The sequence below is a fragment of the Corvus moneduloides genome, chromosome 2, assembly GCF_009650955.1.
Source record: "Corvus moneduloides isolate bCorMon1 chromosome 2, bCorMon1.pri, whole genome shotgun sequence".
Taxonomy (NCBI): Eukaryota; Metazoa; Chordata; class Aves; order Passeriformes; family Corvidae; genus Corvus; species Corvus moneduloides.
The window spans coordinates 25,720,296-25,741,383 of record NC_045477.1 but is presented as its reverse complement, the minus strand read 5'-3'; the positions used below and the strand labels follow the sequence as shown (position 1 = coordinate 25,741,383).

Genomic DNA, 21,088 nt, shown 5'->3' with positions numbered 1-21,088 from the left:
TCCCTTTCTCTGTTTTTATTTCCTGTATCATACCCCTTTTCACACAAAAATTGCTACTTTGTGTTTTTTTCTCTATCTCTGTAACATCAACAAATTACACGTTATCACTCCTATCATCTAGTTATAAAGAGCCTTTCAAGATTTTTAATAGATGCACAATATTGCTACACTTACATTTTCACTGGTTAAGAACGCAAAAATAGCTGTTGTGAGATTACTCTTAATTTATACTACTTCCCTCTCGTGGGCTTTCAAGAAGAAGCGTTTCACCACATGTCACAGATTGATACAGAGTATATACACTGCACATCCCAGCCGGGCAGAGATCCTTTCAGTGTTTAACACAACAAAGCTGGGATGAGTAGGGGTTCTAGGATTTGTTTGTCTCTTTTTCATAGGTGCAGTTAATTCCTCAAGGAGCTATTTGTGCTGACAGATTCTTGAATTCTCTTTGTACTCTCTTTCCTGAGTGGTAGATACATAAGACTGGATCTCATGTTATTTTAGCCTTGTGAATGACTCCATGCACAATGAAAACAGCCACTGAAAACACAAAGGAAGAGATGGCACAACGGCATCTCCTCTAGAAATGACAGCACCTGGTATCCTTGGGAATTCAAATGCACAGTGCCAGCCAGAACACACCGCTGTGGTCTCCATGCACTGTGATACCAGGCAAACACCCTGATGCAAATGAAGTTTAGTGACATTCTGATGGCTTACAGCTGACTTTCACCCATGGAGCAGATCAAACACCATGTTTCTTGTGAACATGATTTTCCCCCACACACCTCCTAGCACACTTTATAAACATTAGTAGGTGGTATTAAACAATTCCTTCGTTTTATGTTTCAGGTTCTCCCCCACTACCATGTTAAGGCTTCAGTTCAAAAAAAGGTTCAAATGAAAGAGCTCCCTCTGTTCAGTTGTGAACAATGCAAGAATTGTTTTGGTTTTCTCTTATTTGAATACTGGTTTGGCCATACCTTGTTCTAAAGTTACTGAGGGGGATCACAGCACAAAGATTACACGGCTATTCTACCACAGGTAAGCAAAAGAGAAGAAAGCAACTATGAAAGCTTATGGGAGACGAGCAAAAAGCTCCAGTGCTGAACAGATCACAGTGGTGAAAAGGAGCAGGAGGTGACCAAGCATATTTTTACACCTGTAACTTTGGAGTTGTGTAGCTGCAACAAACCAGGCCACTACTACACCAGTCAATGCTTCTCAATGTGTGGAAGGTGTCTCCCTACAGCACACAAGGGACTAACCAAGAAAGATGCAAGCACTGAGCTACGCAGCATTTTAACAACCCACAGTAGGACAAAAGGAGATATAGATGCAGCTGCTTCAGTTTCCTTCAAGCAAGAGTCACCTGTCAAAAGCTGAAGTGTTCCTCTGAAGACCGTATTAGGGAAACGGCACATTTGGTTTAGTCTTCTCACCCAATTAAAACAGAGGAGATGACAGCAGTAGCATGTATGGTTAAGACATGAAATAACAATGATTGGCATGCCATGTTTGACATCCTTCAAGCAGATCACAAAGTGACAGTTTTGGTATGTGCAACTTTGAGAAGAACAACTATTGAAAGGAAAAAAAGAAGAGGAAGTTAGTCAGAAAGAGTCTGAAAGGAAAAGATAAGGAAGTAAAATCCGTAAGAACGGCAGGGAGGTGGCCTTAATAATACTTTTAATAGAGTCCATATGCATATCCAAGGACAACAACAGAAAAATGAGGAAGCAGAAAATGCTACAATGGTTAAATAACAAGGTATAAGAGTTCATTAAAGCTGAAAATTTATTCTTCCAAACATGGAAATCATGCCCAAGTGACATTAATAGAACTGAGCATAAACTGTAGCAGACTAGATGTAAAACAAAGATTAGGTAGGGCGAAGAGGAAATTTAAAGAAAAACTCACTAAAAGCATAAAGACAAATACTGTAACAAAACATTATTTAAACATATCAGACAGAGAAAGTTAACAGAACAATGATTGGTATCTATGAAGTGCTGTAGACTATGTGGATTGATAGATTAGGCAGGCAAGTAGTAGTGTCAGTGTGTTAACTAGACTACTATCTATGAAAGCAGTAAAGGTAATCACAGAGGTTACAGAAACTCTACAGTGGAATTGACATTATTGCTTCATTTTCAAGATGGAGTATGATGGAAGAAGGTAAGCTAGCTCAAGGGAAGAAGAGGAAAGCACTGTTCTGGAGATTTATAAAAATACCACAAACCAAACCAAACACAAACCCCACATACAAAAAACAAATAAAATCCCAAATATTGAAAAAAAGTACTGGAACATCTTGATACACTGAACAGTGATAGATATTGGTACATATTCCTCAGTCTCTCATTTCATGAGTGAAGTGATTGAAATATATATAAAAGAAGGATTTACTGAAGACTGTCAACATAAAAAATGGTAATTAAAATCTTGGAGGGGCTGACTCTGAAGACATGAACAAGTAAACTCAGAAACAGACTGCAGACATCTTACTGGGCAGTTACAGTGTGTCTCAGTGGCTGCAGCATGACTTACAATACCAACTCAGTCACCTCAAGAATGGAAGCTATGGGAACTGTGAGGAGCAATAAGCCTTATCCTTTTCCCTGGTATTTAGAAAGGATAGACACACTGCACAAATATGCTGAAAATGTCCCCTGAAATCATGAGAGTTAGGAACTTGCATGGCAGTTTTAAACCAAAGCTGAGACTATGCATGTTATCACTGACAGTTCTCTAAATGGAGACCAGTAAGGAAAGCACTGAACACCACAACCTAACATCAAGACAGTATTACAGGGCATCAAGTAATAGAACCAACATTTAGGATAATTAGACAAATTTTCAAAGGCATCTATGTGTTACAAATATAAGTGATTTATGCACCAGTGAAAGTTGGGCTCCAAAGTGACACAGTTGCTTCTGAAAACATACTCACTGACTTCGTAACTGAAGTACCATATGCTATTAGCCATTTCTCAAGAGAGGAAAAGCCCGAGAGACCAACCTGACAAAACTCACTTAGCGCACTGATTCGAATACAGAGACCAGTTCCTACCAGTAGTACAACATTTTACACTGCCAGTTCTTCAGTGTATTGTGATGGCTTTTTCAAGAGGCAGGGTGAGCTCAGCTTATAATTTTACATACCTGTGCTTGTACTTGCTTTTGTCTCTACACAATTCAAGCAACATACATCTGCTTCTATGAAAACACAAGTTCTTCCTGACTGATATTTCTTTGATAATTTTACAAACAGAAATACAAGTGCATGGGACATAGAAATCACTTACGACTACTAAAAAGAGAAGCAGATATTAAACAAAATTTCAAATGTTCTGCAAGATGAAAGTATAATTAAGTGTTGTGACATCAGTATTTGAGAACTATGGATATACTTGCTTTCAGTTTAGCTTTCTACAGAAAAGGCCTGCATCATTATTATTATATCATCTAAAACAGATATCTAAACATACATCACTTCTTAGGTCACCAAAAACAACCTAAAAATATTCAGCATTAGCTAAGACATGCCATACATAGATCAGCAAAAATACAGCTGAAATGACTATTGACATACTGCCTGACTCTCTAAACAAGGACGCTGGCAGAATCAGGGTCCCCTTGTCTTCACTGAGAGTGAAGACCATTTCAAAGCTCCAGAGCAGCTCCTAGGGAATCACAGCCACATATTTCCAGGGGGAGGAGGAAGACCATAAGGGCATGTAACCATTCTCTTCCTGACACAGAATCTCAAAGAGAAACACAGGAAACCTAAAAGGTAAAGATGAGGCCAAACCACCTTCAGACCTATCCAGCCTCTATACTAGCCCCAGGCATATCGAACTGGCAGATTCATGGGAAGGGAATGGTGGGTCCCTCTAGCTGCTCAAGAAAATGAAAACCCAGAGTTTACATATTCACTCTCAATGCTCTGTGGAGTTCAGGAATCTCGTGAGGTTCCCACTCTGTCTTTCCTTGTCATGCTGGAAGGCTATAAAGCTACCAAAATCACAACTTAGAAGGAAAAAAACAAATACTCTGCTTTGAAGTTCCCATCCTGTGAAAGCTGAAAAATGCTGGAATTGGATCAAGTCAGCCATGGTACTTGAGCATGTAGAGGCAAAAGAGTTCAGATGTGGTCTATCATTGACAGTGCTTTTAAAGTGCATTCTATTTAATGCAAAAAACCTCCCTGATCCCTTGCTAAAATGTAACTTTAGAAAGTCCTCCCCTATTTCATCAACTTGCCAATAATTGCTTAACAGATTTAAAAAAAAAATACACACGCCTTACTTTCCTTCACTACTCATTCCTTACCAGAATCTCAGGTCTCTGCAAGAATTCTGTGTTCTCTAAAATCATAAAAACTGCTTCAGAAGTTTTTCCAGTGATTGTCCAACCTGCCTCTCAGTCCCATGGAAACTTTTTGCAAAGATGTTGCTTTTGTCTTGTCTGGAACAAATTCCTTCCCAGATGGACCATCCAATGTCTAAGAATAACTCTTTTAACTATCAATAGAGACAAAGAGATTCAGTTGCACTGTTCCCGTGGGATTCCTTTGAGTTTGGACACATCTGTTAAGATGCATACATCAGAGTTTGAATGAAGTTTTTGTCTGATTGTATCTTGGAGAACTCGTGAAAGTTTCTGCCAAAATGATCTTATCTCTTGGCACTTGAAAAACATATATAGTTATAGCTGCATTCTGAAAGGCTCCTGAAATAAGTGGCCTATACAGACCAAACCAGTTTAAATACAGCCAAGTCCTGATGACCTCCTTCATCTCAGCAAAATCTTTAGAAACTTTACCTGAGGCTGTTCAGCTTTTGAACTACAACCTCATGCACTTTATGCATTCTCCATCCATAAGCAAGGAAATTTGTGAAAACGTGCAAATAGCACAAATCTCATATGCTTCCCTTTGCTTTCTTATAAACTTTCCAGAACCTGTGTTTGTCCTTGCACGAGCACTTTTCTTCTGGGTAAGCACATAGATCTGTTTGTGACAGCTGAGTAGCTAGAGGTATAACCCAGCTGGAGTTCTATCAGCTCACTCTATCGCTTAATTCCAAATTAATTCCAAGTGGTGGTTTTTATCTGCCAAGCCCTCCTTGAAAACAGTTACCTCAGGAAGCACCTCTTCCCTCTTCCTCTAACTTGTTTCTCCAATTGTACTGCACAAGTCAGCATTTCCCAAGACTTAAAGAGATGGGACTGGACACAATGCATCCTGTGTTCTGGACCTAGCTTCAAGGACTCATCTCTGCTGGAAATAGAGTGTTCAAATCCAGAAATCTAGGACCCAGTCCTACAAGTGTGACAAATAATGCAATGTCATTTGGAATAAGTGGCACCAGAAACAGCATGTAGAACATACTATGCTACAGAATGAAACCCTAAACTATGTTGTGCATCACATATGACTCTACACAGGGTTTTTTCTGCTAAGTATTCATATCAGTAAGACTAGCATTCAGACTATTGCTTTAGGCTTTCTTCACCTCTGCCTTTTACAGCTGAGGAGCAGATGGCTATCACTAAGTTTTTATTTCCTATGCTTGGAAAAAAAAATTGATCTGAATCATTCCAAAAGCACCCTGATATTTTAAAGTAGATTGGCTTCTGAACATTTCTCATAATAACAAATATGTGGTGGTGTTTTCTGACAAGCACTAGTGACTGCGCATGCAAAATGGTCAGTGAAGATTTCAAACTGATCTGAATAGGTGGCCCATAAAACCCAAGTATTTTTTTTCCCAGATACATGAATGAGGCCTTATGAAACTATCTGTACATCTGTGCATTTTTCCAAGAATTAATATACCCTACCATGCTGACTCTTTCTGGGTGTTTCTGAATTTTTTAGTGAAAATTCCTCCGAAATTTCCTGTCTAACTCCAGCTTTTAAGTATTTTTGTATTATTTTCCATCCACTAGAAAAACTCCCCAGCAGAATGAAGAATGCCCTTTGAAAATGAAGTATCTGCCCATCTGTGGGGGTACAGGCAGTAGCATGGTCTGGGCAAAGGAGAAGAAGCAATGTTGTGCTGTCTAAAGGTAGGGGAAAGGACAGGAAGTCTTGCTGATCTAAAGAAGAAAAGCATCACCATGGGTCCAAAAGTTGAGAGGAAGAAAGATGTGGCAATGTAGCTCTGAGAGGAGGGGAAGAGAAGGACAAAGAAAGGGATTCTAGAGTGAGGGGAAAGAATTGATCCAAAAGGCAGGGCACATCAGAGGTATGGAAAAAGCATTTGTAACGACAGGAAAGCCCATTTTGAAATGTTGGGAGCCACAAAAATTAATCTCTTGTGCCCATGAACATATTCCAGCACTATGAATTGAGGCAATATTAAAAAAGAATACCACAATACATGGTAGAAAGCTATAGCAAATATGCAGTAAATATTCATCATGCCTCATTTTAGTTCATGTGAGTTCTTGCTATTTTGCAAGAGCATGCCAAAAATTAAATATATGCATACCACCCCCAACAAATACAGCCTGATAAAGGTCATAACCCATCATAAATAATTGTGAGCTTTTCTATTGGTTTCAAAGTTCATAGAATCAGCTAACAGATCAATACCACAAGACATCTTACCATTTCTTGAATTTTTGCAGGACTCTAGCTATATTTTGGGAACTAAATTTCAACAATTCACAAGATAGGACAATATTAATGCTGAAATTGCTATTAAACCCATTTTCTGAAAACAATCCCCCATACTTTCAGTGTGAAAGGAGCATCTAACCTGGGCTGGCAGTTTATTCTTATTTATAGAGTAATAGAATTGTTTAGGTTGGAGAAGGCCTGTGAGATCATCTGGAAGGTGATCTGGGGACATAAAAAACTTAGGGGTCTAAAAGACTGTCCACAGAACAGGTAGAGCATGAAGAGCTGCATACTCCACCTTCCCCCGCTGCCCTCTGCCAATATTCCTCACCCTGAACTTGGCCACCTCAGAAAGCAAAAGCAGGAGCTCATTCTCCAAGTTCCCTACAATCCTTGCTGGCCTCTGTCCTAAGGTTGCTTTCATGGGTTTCCATTTGTACTGTCAAAAAAATCAGTGTGAGGTTTGAAATCCCATTTACTAATGAACTCTTTCATCTTTGTGAATGGGATAAAGGGATTCTTTGTTTGAAAATAAGGATTATTTTTTTCTTGTTGTTCTGCTCATTTTTTGCATTTTTTCACAAGCTTTTTGTTTTCAGAAAATATTACAAGACAAAAGTGCACTCCAGTTTTAACAAAGAGCCTGACATGTCCAATTTGAAGAGAATTCTTGTATATACTAAATTGCATGCTGCCTGCTGTTCAACTGTTTCACATCTCTTTCTTCTCCCCAAATCACCAGGTGAGATTTAGGAAAGTCTCCCCCATGTTTACCAGCTCTATTAAAATCAAGATCTCTGGCAGAAGCTCATAATGAATAAAGTCAGAAGCCAACAGGAATGAATTGCAGCTAAAGTGATTTTGATAGTGATGATCCCTATAACCCGACTGCTTCCAAGCTTGGCCCTGAGGCAGGATTTTTAAATTAAAAAAAGAAAAGGATACACATACTTTTTAATCTGATTTTTTATTGTCATGCCCTGATTTTTTTTTTTTTTAGGCTTTTGCAAAGTCTGGTTGGCTTCTGAGCTGTTGAAACCTGGTGTCATCATCTTCCTCCTTTTTCCCAGTCTTGTAAGTTTTACAACATCCTAAACCACCACAGAAGAGGTAAACTATATATTCTAAAACTAGTGAGAGATTAGATTCACATTACCCTGCACATTCTTGCCCAAGAGACTGTCGGGCAGGGACCAATGTGAAATGACAATGTTTTGAAGGGCTGGTGAGGTAAGATGACTTTCCAAAATCCAGTTTTAATAATTTCCTCCCTTATTTTTGTATTTTTTGGCAAAATGGGGAAGAACATTTTCTAAAGGCCAGTTAACCCATGCTGAGTAATCTGAAAGTGAATGCCTTCACAACAAGGGCCTTAAAGCTGGTACAACCACACAGGTCCACAAAGATTTTCCAGACTCTCACAGAGTGATCCTCTCCACAACACACTCCCCTGTCTTCGTGGCAACACTTGACAGTCTTAGGCTTCAGAGCCAGGCATTTGTTTTCAGCACAGGCTGAAACTCCCCTGGTTGGGTAATGAGAAGCATGTGACTACATGGAGAGGAGCAACAGTTCTAGTTGGACAGGAACATGCTTGAGGGGTCTCCCCTTTTTAATTTGTAATAAGCAGCAACCTGACCTAACAGCACGCTCTCAGCTTTCTCTGGCTGATTACATTATCACAACCTTAACACAAAAATGTTCTGCATCAGGTGTAATTCCCAAAGAAGGGAAAAGGTAAGCCCTGAGGACCTACTGCTTATGACATTATGGAAAGAGCATCCAACTGGAAAACGTGGTCCACAGTAAGGGAGGTGTTTTCAAGAACCCCAGCAAGGCCCAGCAGCATGTTGGTGTACTCACAGTCAGATGACCCTGTGTGTGCGTGCAGGTTTGTTGGTGAATGTGGAGAGTGGATGAGGGCCGGGCTCAGAGAAGGAACAGCTTCAAGGTTCAGGCAGGGAAGGCCCGGCTTGGCGCTGCATGCACCCGTCTGAGTAATCTCATTCTCCTCAGACGCCTTCTGGTTTTCAGCTGTCTTGGGTTTCTTCCTGAAAATAAACAAAGAGACCTTTGAAGGGACTGACTGCATATTTGGGAAAAGGCATTTTTAGAATCTGTTAAAGATAACTTTCTTCCCCCACCACCACCCCCCTCTCGCCTCTCTTTTCCCTTACAGGGAAGGAGGCAGAGAAGACTTTCCTCCATACTTCTTGTTTGGAAACAAGCTGCTCCTTGTTTTGACTCTGATGCAATGGCCCTGAGACTGTGTTACAGCAAATAGGCCAAGCACGAAGCTCCTTATTCTGCCCCTACTGATGACATATAAAATGAAACTCGTCCCAGTAGTTTAGACAGTCAGAGTGCCGTTTGACAAATATTAAGCAAGGCTGTAGCATTCTGAATAGAGAGAGTTATACAGAAATATAATAGAATTGTCTGAAAAGCAAACAAATATGCAAGTTTCCAGTTCAAAACGAATCAGTGCAGAGACTTGTTTTGTAGGGAAAAGCACTGAGGCAATTTTGAGATGCAGAGGTCATCTAAGTAAAGCATTAAGACTCAGAACCTCAAACAACTGTCTGTGGGTGCTGTGCACACGAACTCTCCGTCCGTCCAGGACCTCCAAGGAATTAAGGCTCAGCGGTACACCAAGCAGGTACTTAGTCACCCCCTTAGTTTCACGGACGGGGAAGACGAGGCACCGGGCGAAGTGTCAGGTTTTGAATCACACAGTGAGCACTCTGAACAGGGCGGCGAGCACCTGTCTCACTGCTCCCCCTCCGTTACTCAGGTGCAGGTGCTGCCTCTGTGCTCCCCGAGGCTCGGGAGGCAGCCTCCGGCCGGGGACACTGCTGCCCTGGCCCGGGATGCGGCTGGGGCACCCCGGCAAACATCCGGCTGCTCCCGCCGCACGCCGGGGGGAGAACCCTGGTCACTCTTGCGGGAGAGCAGCGGGAGCCGGGCAGGCTGGAGCCATCCCAGTGGAACGCGTTCTCTCCTGCCGACACGCGAGGCGCGAGCAGTGCCGGGCACCCGGGGAGCAGGTCCTGCCTTCCGCCTGCCGGCGGATCCCTTTCCACAGGGCGGGACTCTCCTCATGAGGGGCCAGGGCGGGAGCCCCTTGTCCCCGCGCGCCTCTGCCCTCCTGCGTCCCACGCGGGACGGGGTTTGAGGGCTGCGCCGGCCTCTCCATCCTTAACCCGATGGTGCAGCACGGAAAGCGCCGTTCCCGCGGGGGGCGAGGAGGGGCAGAGCGGGCCAGCCGCTTACATAAAGGCCTTATATAAGGGCGGCACGCCCGGCCGGGGGCAGGGCCCGACCTGCCGCCATTACCTGCGGCCGCCGGCGGGGGGCAGCAGCGGCCCGGCCCGGCCCGGGGCGAGGAGCAGAGCGGGGAAGAAAAACTGCAATTAGAATAAAAACAGAAGTTAAACGGGCCAGAAAGAAAGAAAACAAATCCGTACCCTACCCCTCCTCCAGAAAAGCCCCTCCCAGGAGGTGGTGGGCGCGGAAGGCATGCCCTGGACCAGCCAAGGGGCAGCAAGAGGCGCCCGGTGGCAGCCGGCCGGGGAACTGAGCTCTGCAGGTGAACCACGGGGTCACACTGATAACCCCGCAGCTCTGGCAGCCCTGGTGCGTTTTGGATTACCGGGACTACAAATCTCCACGCCACAGGACGGGCAGATGGTATTGCTGCTGTAAACTACACGTCTATAATCAATGTGGTCAAAATGCACTGGCTGAAGTCTAATCTGATCGAAACCAATAGCACATGACTAAATGGACCTTAGTTAAAGTTGTAGAGGTACAGCAAAGGGCTGAACCGATCTATTCCATTGTAAATGGAAGGAAAATGAAGCCATTTAAAAGTGTGTTTTTTCATGAAGAGTAAACAGAGCATCTTGTCACTCCAAGCTTGGGCATCTTTCCTTTTGTTCCCTGTTCTGTCATCAGAATCCATCTCTTGCTACACAGATGAGAATGCCTGAGACACAAAGCTTGTATGTGAGCACATAGATTTTAAAGTACATGGACTGCATATGTTTTGTTTGTAACAGTCCACATGGATTTTTGGCATAGTCCAAACAAACTCTGGCACACCTTCACACACTTCATTTCCAGATCCCAGGACATTCCCATGGGCAGCCAGCATGCTGGGGACTGCAGGAAATCCGTGCATAAACCAGTGAATTTTTACAGCATTGCTACCCAAGCAGCTTACAAATCGCACACCTTTTTGGCCAGGAAGCAAAGGCTGCGTGTAGGCTTGGACTCTGGATGCAGAGGGCAATGAAGTAGCTTGTACCTGGGAGCTGAACTGCTGTCTTTTAAGGTCTGTTTTCAGCTCAGAGTTAGCCCAAGTTACATGCTTGGAATACAGCCTCTGACCCCAGGTCTATCCACACACAAAGCTGCCTACCCTGGGCAGGAGACTATTATTTGCAGAGTGGGGGCTTAGTCTGAGTAAACAAGACTTGTCAGTCACTAGCACAGCCATAGTCCTGTTGTTAAACCAAGCACTGACTGATGTTTCATTCTGTGGCTGATCCTGCCTGTGCCTCCCAGGCCTTCGAAACTCATTAGAGGGACAGGTTAAAAAATACTAGAGCAACAGGTAGTGACACCAAGGAGGCTGTGCAAAGCATCCCCTGCGTCTTCCTATCCAAACCCATATATTTTCTGCTTTGCCTAGTTCTAAGGCTGACACTGTGTTATCAAGATGCTCTTGTGTCATCATCTTTCCATGTTGCAGTCCTGCAGCTTGGTGACTTTTGCTCACTGGGATGGTAAGAATATAGCAGTGGTGCTGACTGGCACTGGAGATGACACCTCTCCACAGCAGTTCATTTCTCTCACTGTTCAGACATGCTCTGCATGTCACTACCACATGAAAGGAATGCAGGCTTCCACAGGAGGAAGGCTAAGGGAATCAGCAAAGTCAGCTAAGGATCTAAAGAAAGCTTTTCAGAAAAGAAAAATCCTGGAGACACTGTGATCAAAACTACCTATGAAGAAACCCAAACAAAGTTCTCCAGTCTGCAATGTCCAATTACTGTTGCCAGCAAAGGCAAAGCCAGAGCAATCCTGCTGTTGCTGTAAGTATATTGCTATTCTTTTGTTCTACCTTATCACCCATACAGAAAGCTCCTATTGCCATGATCTTCACCTATATATTCTAATTAAATATTCTTACATTCTCTTACACAGTCTACTTCTATTGCTATCTTATTGCTATAGTCTTCACAGGGAGAGTTGTTAAGTACTCAATCAGGTTGTGGCATCTCCATCCATCCTTGGAGATTTTCCAAACTTAATTGAACAAGGCCCTGAGTAACCTAATCCAGCTTGGAAGTCAGCTCTGCTCTGAGCAGGGAATTGGACTAGAGACCTCCAGAGGACCCTTCCAACCTAATTTTTTTTTCTGATTGCACACTACTTCTATGAACACTTCCATCAGCAAGCTCTCTAATATATCGCCATGTTCCAGAAGGTAAAAATGGCACACTAACTTCGGAAAACTGAATTGTTATAGGTGTGTCAGAAACCCTGAAAGAACAAGGGTAGGAGCAAGAATGAAACAAGTAATAAATATTGTTTGTGGAACCTTCCCAAATGACACCTATTTATGTCCCATCTCTGGATTTCATTGATTGGCAATCCTATGTGATTATTTCAGTAGCAAGGGTCAGTCTACCTTGCTACTTTAGTTCTTATGACTACGCTCTTCTCTACATACTAATCTTGGAAAAGAGCTGTTCGCTATTTACTTGTTAGTAAGGGCAATAGTTGCCATGTTGGGAATGCAAAAGACTTGGGAATGTGCTCTTGAAGCAAGGGGCTTCAGTTATCTCCAGTTATCTCCTTCTCCACACACACCCGTGGTGCATTATGAGTCCTTTCCCATACTGAACTTATTCTTAACATTACCAGAGGGCCATCATCATCCTTGCTCCTTGTGAAGAACGGCAGAAGGGGATTACAGCAAAGAGATGGCACTTCTGTACATGGACTTGATGCACAGAATCCCAGGAGTTGGGAACAGAAAAGATACTGACCTTTCAAAGTCTAGAGGGTCCCTGCAGAATTTGTATTTGCTCCTGGTTTACAAGAGATTTATCCAGTTTATTTCTATATATCCTACCTACTCTAACACTTCAAATTTTCTATCCTATGTCCATGTACTTTCCTTTTGCTAGTATTCACTTTCAGCATTCCCTTATATTTATTGTGTTATTTTTCATTATGTTAATTTCCACCACTTAAAATATATTACCTTCTTTCTCCATTCTATGGTCTCCCGCAACTAATAGTAGGCTAACTGCCTCCACTGTCATCCCTGAACTGAACTGTGTGTATCAGTGCTTACCAGCTCATGTGTAAAGCAAAATCTACAATCACTGCCATCATTTTATTTCTGTTTTCTGTCAGCATCCTCATTGCACTGAGACATTCGCTCCTTTCCACATACCTTAGCACTGCACTGTCCTACAACAAGATCTCAAATGGTGGGCAACTCACAATGATGCAGCGACTGTAATGATCTGGGCACTGGCTGTAAACTAGAATTGGCTCATTTCTGTTTAATTTGAAGGCAGAATGGGTAGTATTTTGGATGTCCTAACCTCAAAGCTATCTAGAAACTAATTACTACTGCTGAGCTTTGGAATGCCTTTAAAACCCCTGCCACACTTTCTTGCTGCCACTCTTGCATACAACTTTCTCTCCCTCAATTCTCCACTTGCTCTCCACAGTTGATTTCTTTGCATGTATCTCCCTTGCAACCATTACTTGAGTTTGGAATCAATTTCCCCTGGATGAGTTAACACGTTCTCACAGCAGGGCCAGCAAACGAGGTCCCTGTCAAAAATAGACAGTGTATGTTGTACTTCTCACACAGCAGCTATAACTAATGCTTGAACCTTCCCTTACAAGGGGAATAGCTCTCTGTCCTGCAGAGACGTCAGGTTAGCAATGAACAAATTAGCTCAGGTATAGGAACCAGTGTAGCTGTGCAGAGCCCACAGTAGCATCTTGGCTCTCAGGGGAAGCTATGATAATGTGGCTGCATGAGAATAATAATACATAATGAACAATAATGAGGCAGTTTTCAGCCTCTGAATACAGGGAGGGCTGGGTCACCAACCAGACCTTTGTTCGTCGCATATTAAACAGCACAGAGGGAACATGCCACAGGGTTGCTGATGTTGTTTAAGTGCTGCTGCTGGCTGCGTCTGCCCACCCATGTTCCAGGCATTATTTCACCTCTCCACAGATATGGCATCACCTTATAGTAAGTGCCCTCAGGTCAGAGATGCCTGTAGTGTCCAAGCATTCCACTTAACTCACTGGTGCACAGTTCGTTTGTAACCTTAGTAATTCACAGAGGCTGTATATAATTGAAAAAAAAAAAAAACCTCCGGCTTTTCAGATCCTAAAAATAAGAGTGTGAAAATAGTTCACGTCTGATTTTAAGCAATATTTTTCCTGAGTGTTCTGCTTCACATTCTTCCTCTGCCTGTGTGCGACTAACACAGCTCCTGATATCAGTGCTTATCACTGCCAGTGTTGTGTCTCTTCCAGACATGACATTGACAATACATATTTAGAAACTGACAAAGTAAAGAGAGGGAGAGATGAGTACAATCACTGAATATAAAAAAATAGGCCTGAAAGAACAACAAAAACCCACTGAAATCTGCCCAGAGACCTCACCTCAAAATTCAGGGCACACTGAATGACAGAGCTGAGGGTGAAGCTTCCCAAAACAAGCTCCCTACAAACCACCTGAGCCATCACAGTTTTCCTGCCAGAAGTGTTGCTTCAGTAGTTAAAAGTCCTGCACAGGCTGACTGCCTGAATATTCACACAGCTTCTCTGATGATTTTGCAGCCACATTGATCTTCATGCTGTTGCAGCTACATGACTGGCAGTTTGTTTAAAATCTCTGATTGCAAGTTTGTGTCATACAATGGAAAACACAAACTCCTGAAAACATCGCCATAAAATGTAATATGAAAGAGAAATCCCAGCGGAGCACTGCAAAGCAAGAATGGGAGGCACGGAGAGCTGACAAGAGAGACCCAATGTTCTAGTGCAATAAAAGCCTGGAAAATTTAATCAACACAGAAAAGTAAAATAAACTCCAAAATCCCTTACAGGAGACTGATTAACATAATTAAATTAAACTCAGAGATTAAGTTAAAGTAAGATTGAAATTTGCTAGGTCCTTTTCAGGCCTGAAGTAGGGTTTATATGTCTCAAAATTTGTCCATTTATTCCATCTAAACCATAAGTCTCATGGGAGTTGGGTCCTGACTACAGAGCTTGCCTGGCTTGTAACATCAGAGCATCTCAGCTACACTAACACTGTGACAATACTGGCAATTACTGAGAATTGATCAAAAGAATTCGAAACTATTATATTTACAGGGGGAAAATTACAAATATCAGACAAATGGTCACTTCAGAGCATAATAAAACCACAATGCAAAGTAGAAATTCTCTCAGGCAACTTTACCTATGCAACCCAGCCAAATCTACCAAATCATAAAGGCCTTGAGTCACAAATTACTCAAGGTCTGGAAAGAACAGTGTAAACCTTTAAGAAGTTGCAGTAGATTCCATCTGTATTGCCTGAAACACCAACGACAGGAAAGGTGTCTCATTAAAAAGTAGTAAGAATAAAAAAGAAGATAAACACTGCAGAGACAAACATGGATGAACCAACTAGAACAGCACGAACTAGAGCAATAAGTAGGGAGAACCTGCCAAACTAAAAGATACAAGCAGATCAAACCAGCCATTGCTGAACTACGCTGTGAGGCTATGACTTAAATATTTAACAGTTTTTTTATTGACATACTTTTTGCCCACATATTTCCTTGCAAATTTCAAAAGCAAAACTTAGTTTACCCTCATCAGTAAGGCTCACAGGTGCTGCAGTTTGTTTTTGTTTTTTTAAGATGTCTCTTTTTTGCTGAACAAGAAGTCTTTTATAAGAGATAAAATATACTTACAGTGGTTTCCAAACGGTATCACTCTTCAGGTAAATTACTCCAAGCCTTGGACCTAGTGCAGACGTTCATTGGGGCAGGGAACAGAGAGAGGCTGTGTCTGTACCAGGAAGAATCAAAAGGAAAGGTCAGGGGGAAATAATAATTATTTACTGAGAGCAAGAAAACTTGCTACAACTCTAACTGGCATTCTGTGCTGTGAGCACAGCTGGCTGCAGCCTGGTAGTGCCGAATTCTTCCCACGTCAGTCCCTCCAGCCCTGGCTGCAAACGACCACAGAGTCAGTCCCCAGTTATCCCAGTCTGCCCATGCAACCTGATCTGGTGAAGTAAGGAGGAGAGAGAGGATTAGCTACCAAAAGTGCTATCAGTAGGATTCCTTCTGAGAAGTTGCTCAGTCCAATGGCACGAGCACGGAGCACTGATGGAGAGCTAGCACAAACTTGGCACTCAAGTGCATCTCATCAGAACAAGGCCAGTCCTGTTCTGAGGAGCAACAAACACTTCTTCAGGACCGAAAGGCAGGAAAAGGAAGGAAAAATCCTCCTTCATGTCTTTTGCTGTCTTTACATCACAAAAAGCATGGCTCATATCAAAGCAGAAACCCCACTTTTCTCCCATCAGCCACCTGGTCTACTGCAGTAACACCAGGGAAGTAACCTGTCCGCCTTGCAGGAATGGTTCAGCTCAGCAGCAGTTTTATCTCTGAAATCTTCTGAGCTAAAGAGACAGTTGGAATCAATGGACTAAGATGGTATCCACAGAAAAACCTCAACTCCAGTATTTATTAGATGGCGATTTCACCATCCAGATCTAAGTTTTTGGGAGTATTTATATTTTTGGGGGACTTGAATCCCTCTCTAGACTAAGAGAACTCCTCCTTTGCTAGCTTTTTATAATCCTTGGGTAGCTCACTGTGGATGTAGGGAGTTTGTCTGAAGTTGACATCCAGGGACAGAATTAAATCCTGCTCACTTCACCTATGCAAAGAACTCTTGGGACAGGAACATATTCAGTGCCATCCACAGTGAAGCTACTGGTGCCACTTCCATTGAAAAAATGATTTTGCCTACTCTGAGCAGACCAGAAAAGCAAGTACTTGTTTTATCAAAGAAATCAAGAAGATGAATGCAAAATGATAAGAGATGTAATTGTTATTTCACAGGTAGCTAATATCACTGTGCAAGTTGGAATTTATGTCTGAAAATGCAAAACAAAAAAACCCACTGTTTGTGCAGCAGGAACACTGCAATGAGCACCAATGGACACAATGAAGGATTTTAGATGACACTGTAATAAAGCTCTTCACAAAATATACATTCAGTTTTATGTTCAATTCACACATTTTATAATGACGATGTTCCTTAGTGACTGGGATATATACTAAATTCTGATTTCAACAGGCTATATGAAACCTGGCAGCTACATTTTACAGGGGCTCAAGCAAACATTTTCTCTGATTCCAGTTTTTTTAGGTTCTCCCTCTTTGAGTCTGCTTTGAACCGCAAATTAAGTAACTTCAAACACACACACACAAAATCTACAACTTAGTCTGAACCTCTGAGTTTCACCAGGGCTTGGGAGAGGAACCACATGCATCAGGTTAGCTCGAAAGAATTACATAAAACAGCGACACCTTTGACCAGAACCTAGGATTGAATTTCAAAGGTGCAGCAGCAACGCCCAAGGATTCTGTAGATTTAAGTCCTTGCTAACACTCAGCATGGCTGACTTTGAAGCTCTCCTTCCCACCTCCGTGTATGCCCCACCTGTTCTGCTAACGCTGACCTTACTTCTTATACCCACTTTGCACACGAGTCTGTCTTTTATCTGGCTATTGCTCATCTTTTTAAGGCATAAATCCCACATGCCTTAAAGACTGCCTAGTACTTCAGATAACGTGCATTTTTAACTTGTACTAGAAGCCGAAAAATCACAGGATCGGGTCTTTAGTCTTTACTTCGGCTGAACTCCTGCTCACTTCACTCCTAATTTCACACAAGAGAAGCCTAAGAACTGCATGTATTAATCCTGCATATTTTGTCACCTCTCTTTTTGTGTCATTATTGCTCTTCCAATCTCTGGGATCCCAATCCAAGTGGCTCTCTCTTGTAGCACTGCCTAGCACTCAATCTGGCTTCACATCAAGGGTCAGGCAGACAAGTTGTTAGAGATGGGCTGTTGGAAGTCTTCTATAAAATCTGGGCACAAAAATCTCTGTGAAAGGCAATACTTAAAATATCTTCATTTTTCTCCATATTTTTTGCTATGGCCTGGGAAGATACATCTCTTTCCTCCAGTGTGATGAGCATAAAGCACTGAGATCCTCAGCAGTTGTTAGGTACTTTTTAAGTACATGAAATCAACAAAGCCAATGGTACTTCTGAAGACATTGGGAGTGCAACAGAGAATGAAATACCCCAAATTTTTGTAGAAGACTTAATCTTTCTTTGGAAAAATTAGAGGAAAAGGATCTTTGACCATAAGAAGACTGGGCAAAAAGAGAGACAAGCAGGACAACAGAGGAATGGGATGAGCGACATTGGGTTAAGTAACTTCTCCCCTGTCTACCTGGGCTTCTCTATCCAGAAACGGAAAGCATTATATTACTTTTCCATGAGGTACTGTGTGCTTAATTAAGATTTTGGAGGATAAATTTTCTGCATGAATGCATTCCAGAAATGCAGACTTTTATTACTTAAATATTCCCACTGATGATAGTAACTTGGGCATTTTATATATGCTCACTTTTATTGCACCTTGCTCTTTCCAAGTTTTATCTGGTAATTTAGAGGGTGTGAGGAACATTAATCGTATCAGTGTTTTTATTAAGGAAGGTTCATTTTATGAGAGTACTGATGTACTACAGATTGTGATTTAAGATGTACACTTTAGGTCAGTTTTATACTGACTTCAGTGCAGTTGCAGTGGGCATAAAGTCAGGAGAAAATGTGGTGCTTTACATAATAATACTGATGATTAATAGACTTCTGGACCATAACTCTATATTCTGAGGCACTGATCCTCCTTCTCCCTCCTAAAATTTGTGTCTTGACCCTTTCATCTCTTGTTAGCTACCTTTCCAGAGTTGTTCATTAATCAGCACCATTGATCTGATGTGGTCTGTCATATTGTATTACCTAAAACACAGAGAAGCAAGCACTGGCCTGACTCTGCTCTTTACACAACACACCATCATATTTCCTTTACAGATGACTTAAATATTATAAACATCAACTTACTGCTGTTTCTTAGTCCTAAAATTGGCTTTTTTTTCATTAGTTCCCTGCAGGGTATTTCTTTCCCTCCCCCTGGACATACTTCTGTCTGCTCAGAGACACCATCAAACACATTCAGTATTCCCTGCTTGCTAGGGGCACTCCTGTATCTGACCAGCAAAGGACAATCAGCAAAATAGCTCCTTCTCTTTGCTTGAGACCTGATACCACAGTCTTCTGTTACTTTTTTTTAGTGATTCCTGATCAAGCAGACTCAATTTTTTAGTTAATTGCTATTTATTTTATTCCTGCAATAGTCTTTTCTCTTGTATCTTCAGAATGCTTCCTTCTGCATTTCCTCTAATCCCTAGTAATGAAAAAATTAAAAGATGAGCTTCTTGTGAACTTATTTCTGATTATTCTTATTTGCTATGCTGGAACAGTGCTGTCTATCATGAGGCAATGGAAAGTAACTCACTAGTGCCTCAGAAGTTAGCATGTCTGATCCTAATCCACATTATTGTACAGGTCTCTTGAGTCATGTGGGGTCAGTTTTAATTGATGCTTTCACAGTCATGATATACTTTCAGACTGGGCTGTCTAGGCTAAACTCAATTCTATTTTGGTCACTTTTTCTCTCTGGGAGTAGCATTTTGGATTAAATTCTTAAAGCCACAACAAGAAAATGAGAACAGCAGTGTCAGCCATCAACAAATATGATTCAAGAATCAGCTTTCTGCATGAAGTGGGTTGTTCCAGATATATTTTACTGTTTCTCTGTAAGTAGAAAACATATCTTTTGACTAGGCCTGACTATGGCATTTACATTGTATGAACCCCATTGTATGTATCCAACTCCAATGTCTTAAACGGAGATCAAGATGGACTGAGATATAAAAACCATAGTTCCAACAGAAGCGAGGACTTGTGCCATAAAACCCACAAAAGTTTGGCAATATAGGACATGTTAGAAGGCCATAAGCATGATTTTTTCACAGTAGTCAAGGCTTCATTTAGGAGAGGAAACTGCTAATTTCTGTATTCTACTGGGACATCTCTATGTCCACTATCAGTATGGCCTAAAAATCAGAGATTAATTTGTTAATGGATTAGACATTTATAGAAAGACTGTTTAAAGAGGCTGGACTGCTCTAGCCTGGTAAAGGCCAATTTCCCACAAGGACATGTTTGCAATAGCACTAGAGAAAAAAATCTCTCCCTGAAGTCCCAGAGGTACTTACTGAAATCCAGAATTGCAACGTAGTCTACAGGAAAGTCTACATTATGTTCCCCCTTTTTGTCTCACAGGCCCTCTATTACTTGCCTGCATCTGTTTCTTTTTCCCTTCTTTCAGTGCCTTTTATCTGATACTATAAAATTTCACTGCTCTTAAGCTGCAATTCTTAAGTTTGATTTTGGCAATCGGAATAAGCATTTTCGAGGTCTCACTTTTGTCTGTTGATTTTTCTGATATTTCTTTCTATTTGGAAGCAGTAGTCTCAATGCAACAGCTAACCATGCCTAAGAGTTCAGGTCAAAAAGGATAACTCTTGTCCTTCTGACTTTCCTTTCCACTTCCCATGCCAAATGTCTCCTCCTACCTGGGGCAGTGGTACAAGGCCTCAGCCCAGAACATTTTGTCCCATTTCAGGTCTAACTCTGAGTGCTGCCTATTTCCCACTAATGAAGATCTCATCATGCTCAGTGTGTTGGGTGTATAAACTCCACACCTGCAGGTGTGGCAGGTGCCCAAGCAGAACGTGTGCTGCTCTCTTGGCTGCTCCTCGGGGCTGGTGGAGCAGGATAAAGCCATGCTTGGCAATGTTAAGCAACTGTTTGGACTTTGCACACCTGATTTGAAATGAAGATAACTGCTACTTGGAAGAGGGAACTAAATGTCAATAGTTGATAAGCCTATCAGAGCAGGAGTAGGTCACCAAAAGCCCTAATGTAACATTCAGCTAATGGTTTAAATGAGTACAAAAATCTGTGATGCCAGACTAAACCATGGCAGTGGGTCAGACCACTTTTCACAAGTGGTAACACAAGAAACAGTATTGTACACATACACAGATATATACATATAAGCAACCATATATATCTGTACGTATGTGGAGTTATATACATGATCGTTATTTTAAAATTATCTTTTTCTGGCGAAACGCTGCTGGGTATAAAATACAGAATTCTGTATATTCCTACTATGGAGCCTTCACAGTT

At 41.8% G+C, this 21,088-nt stretch overlaps 1 protein-coding gene across 9 annotated transcripts in view; it reads right to left on the bottom strand.

The window, feature by feature from the left end:
- The window catches only part of ZBTB20 (zinc finger and BTB domain containing 20), a 501,190-nt gene that overhangs the window by 45,267 nt on the left and 434,835 nt on the right, over positions 1-21,088 (bottom strand). For all 9 annotated transcript variants that reach the window (XM_032098516.1, XM_032098514.1, XM_032098519.1 and 6 more), the window contains 2 exons: positions 15,655-15,751; positions 8,498-8,685 (listed from right to left, as the gene is read on the bottom strand). The gene's annotated coding sequence lies outside the window, so the exon portion shown is untranslated. The remainder of the gene's footprint in view (positions 1-8,497; positions 8,686-15,654; positions 15,752-21,088) is intronic.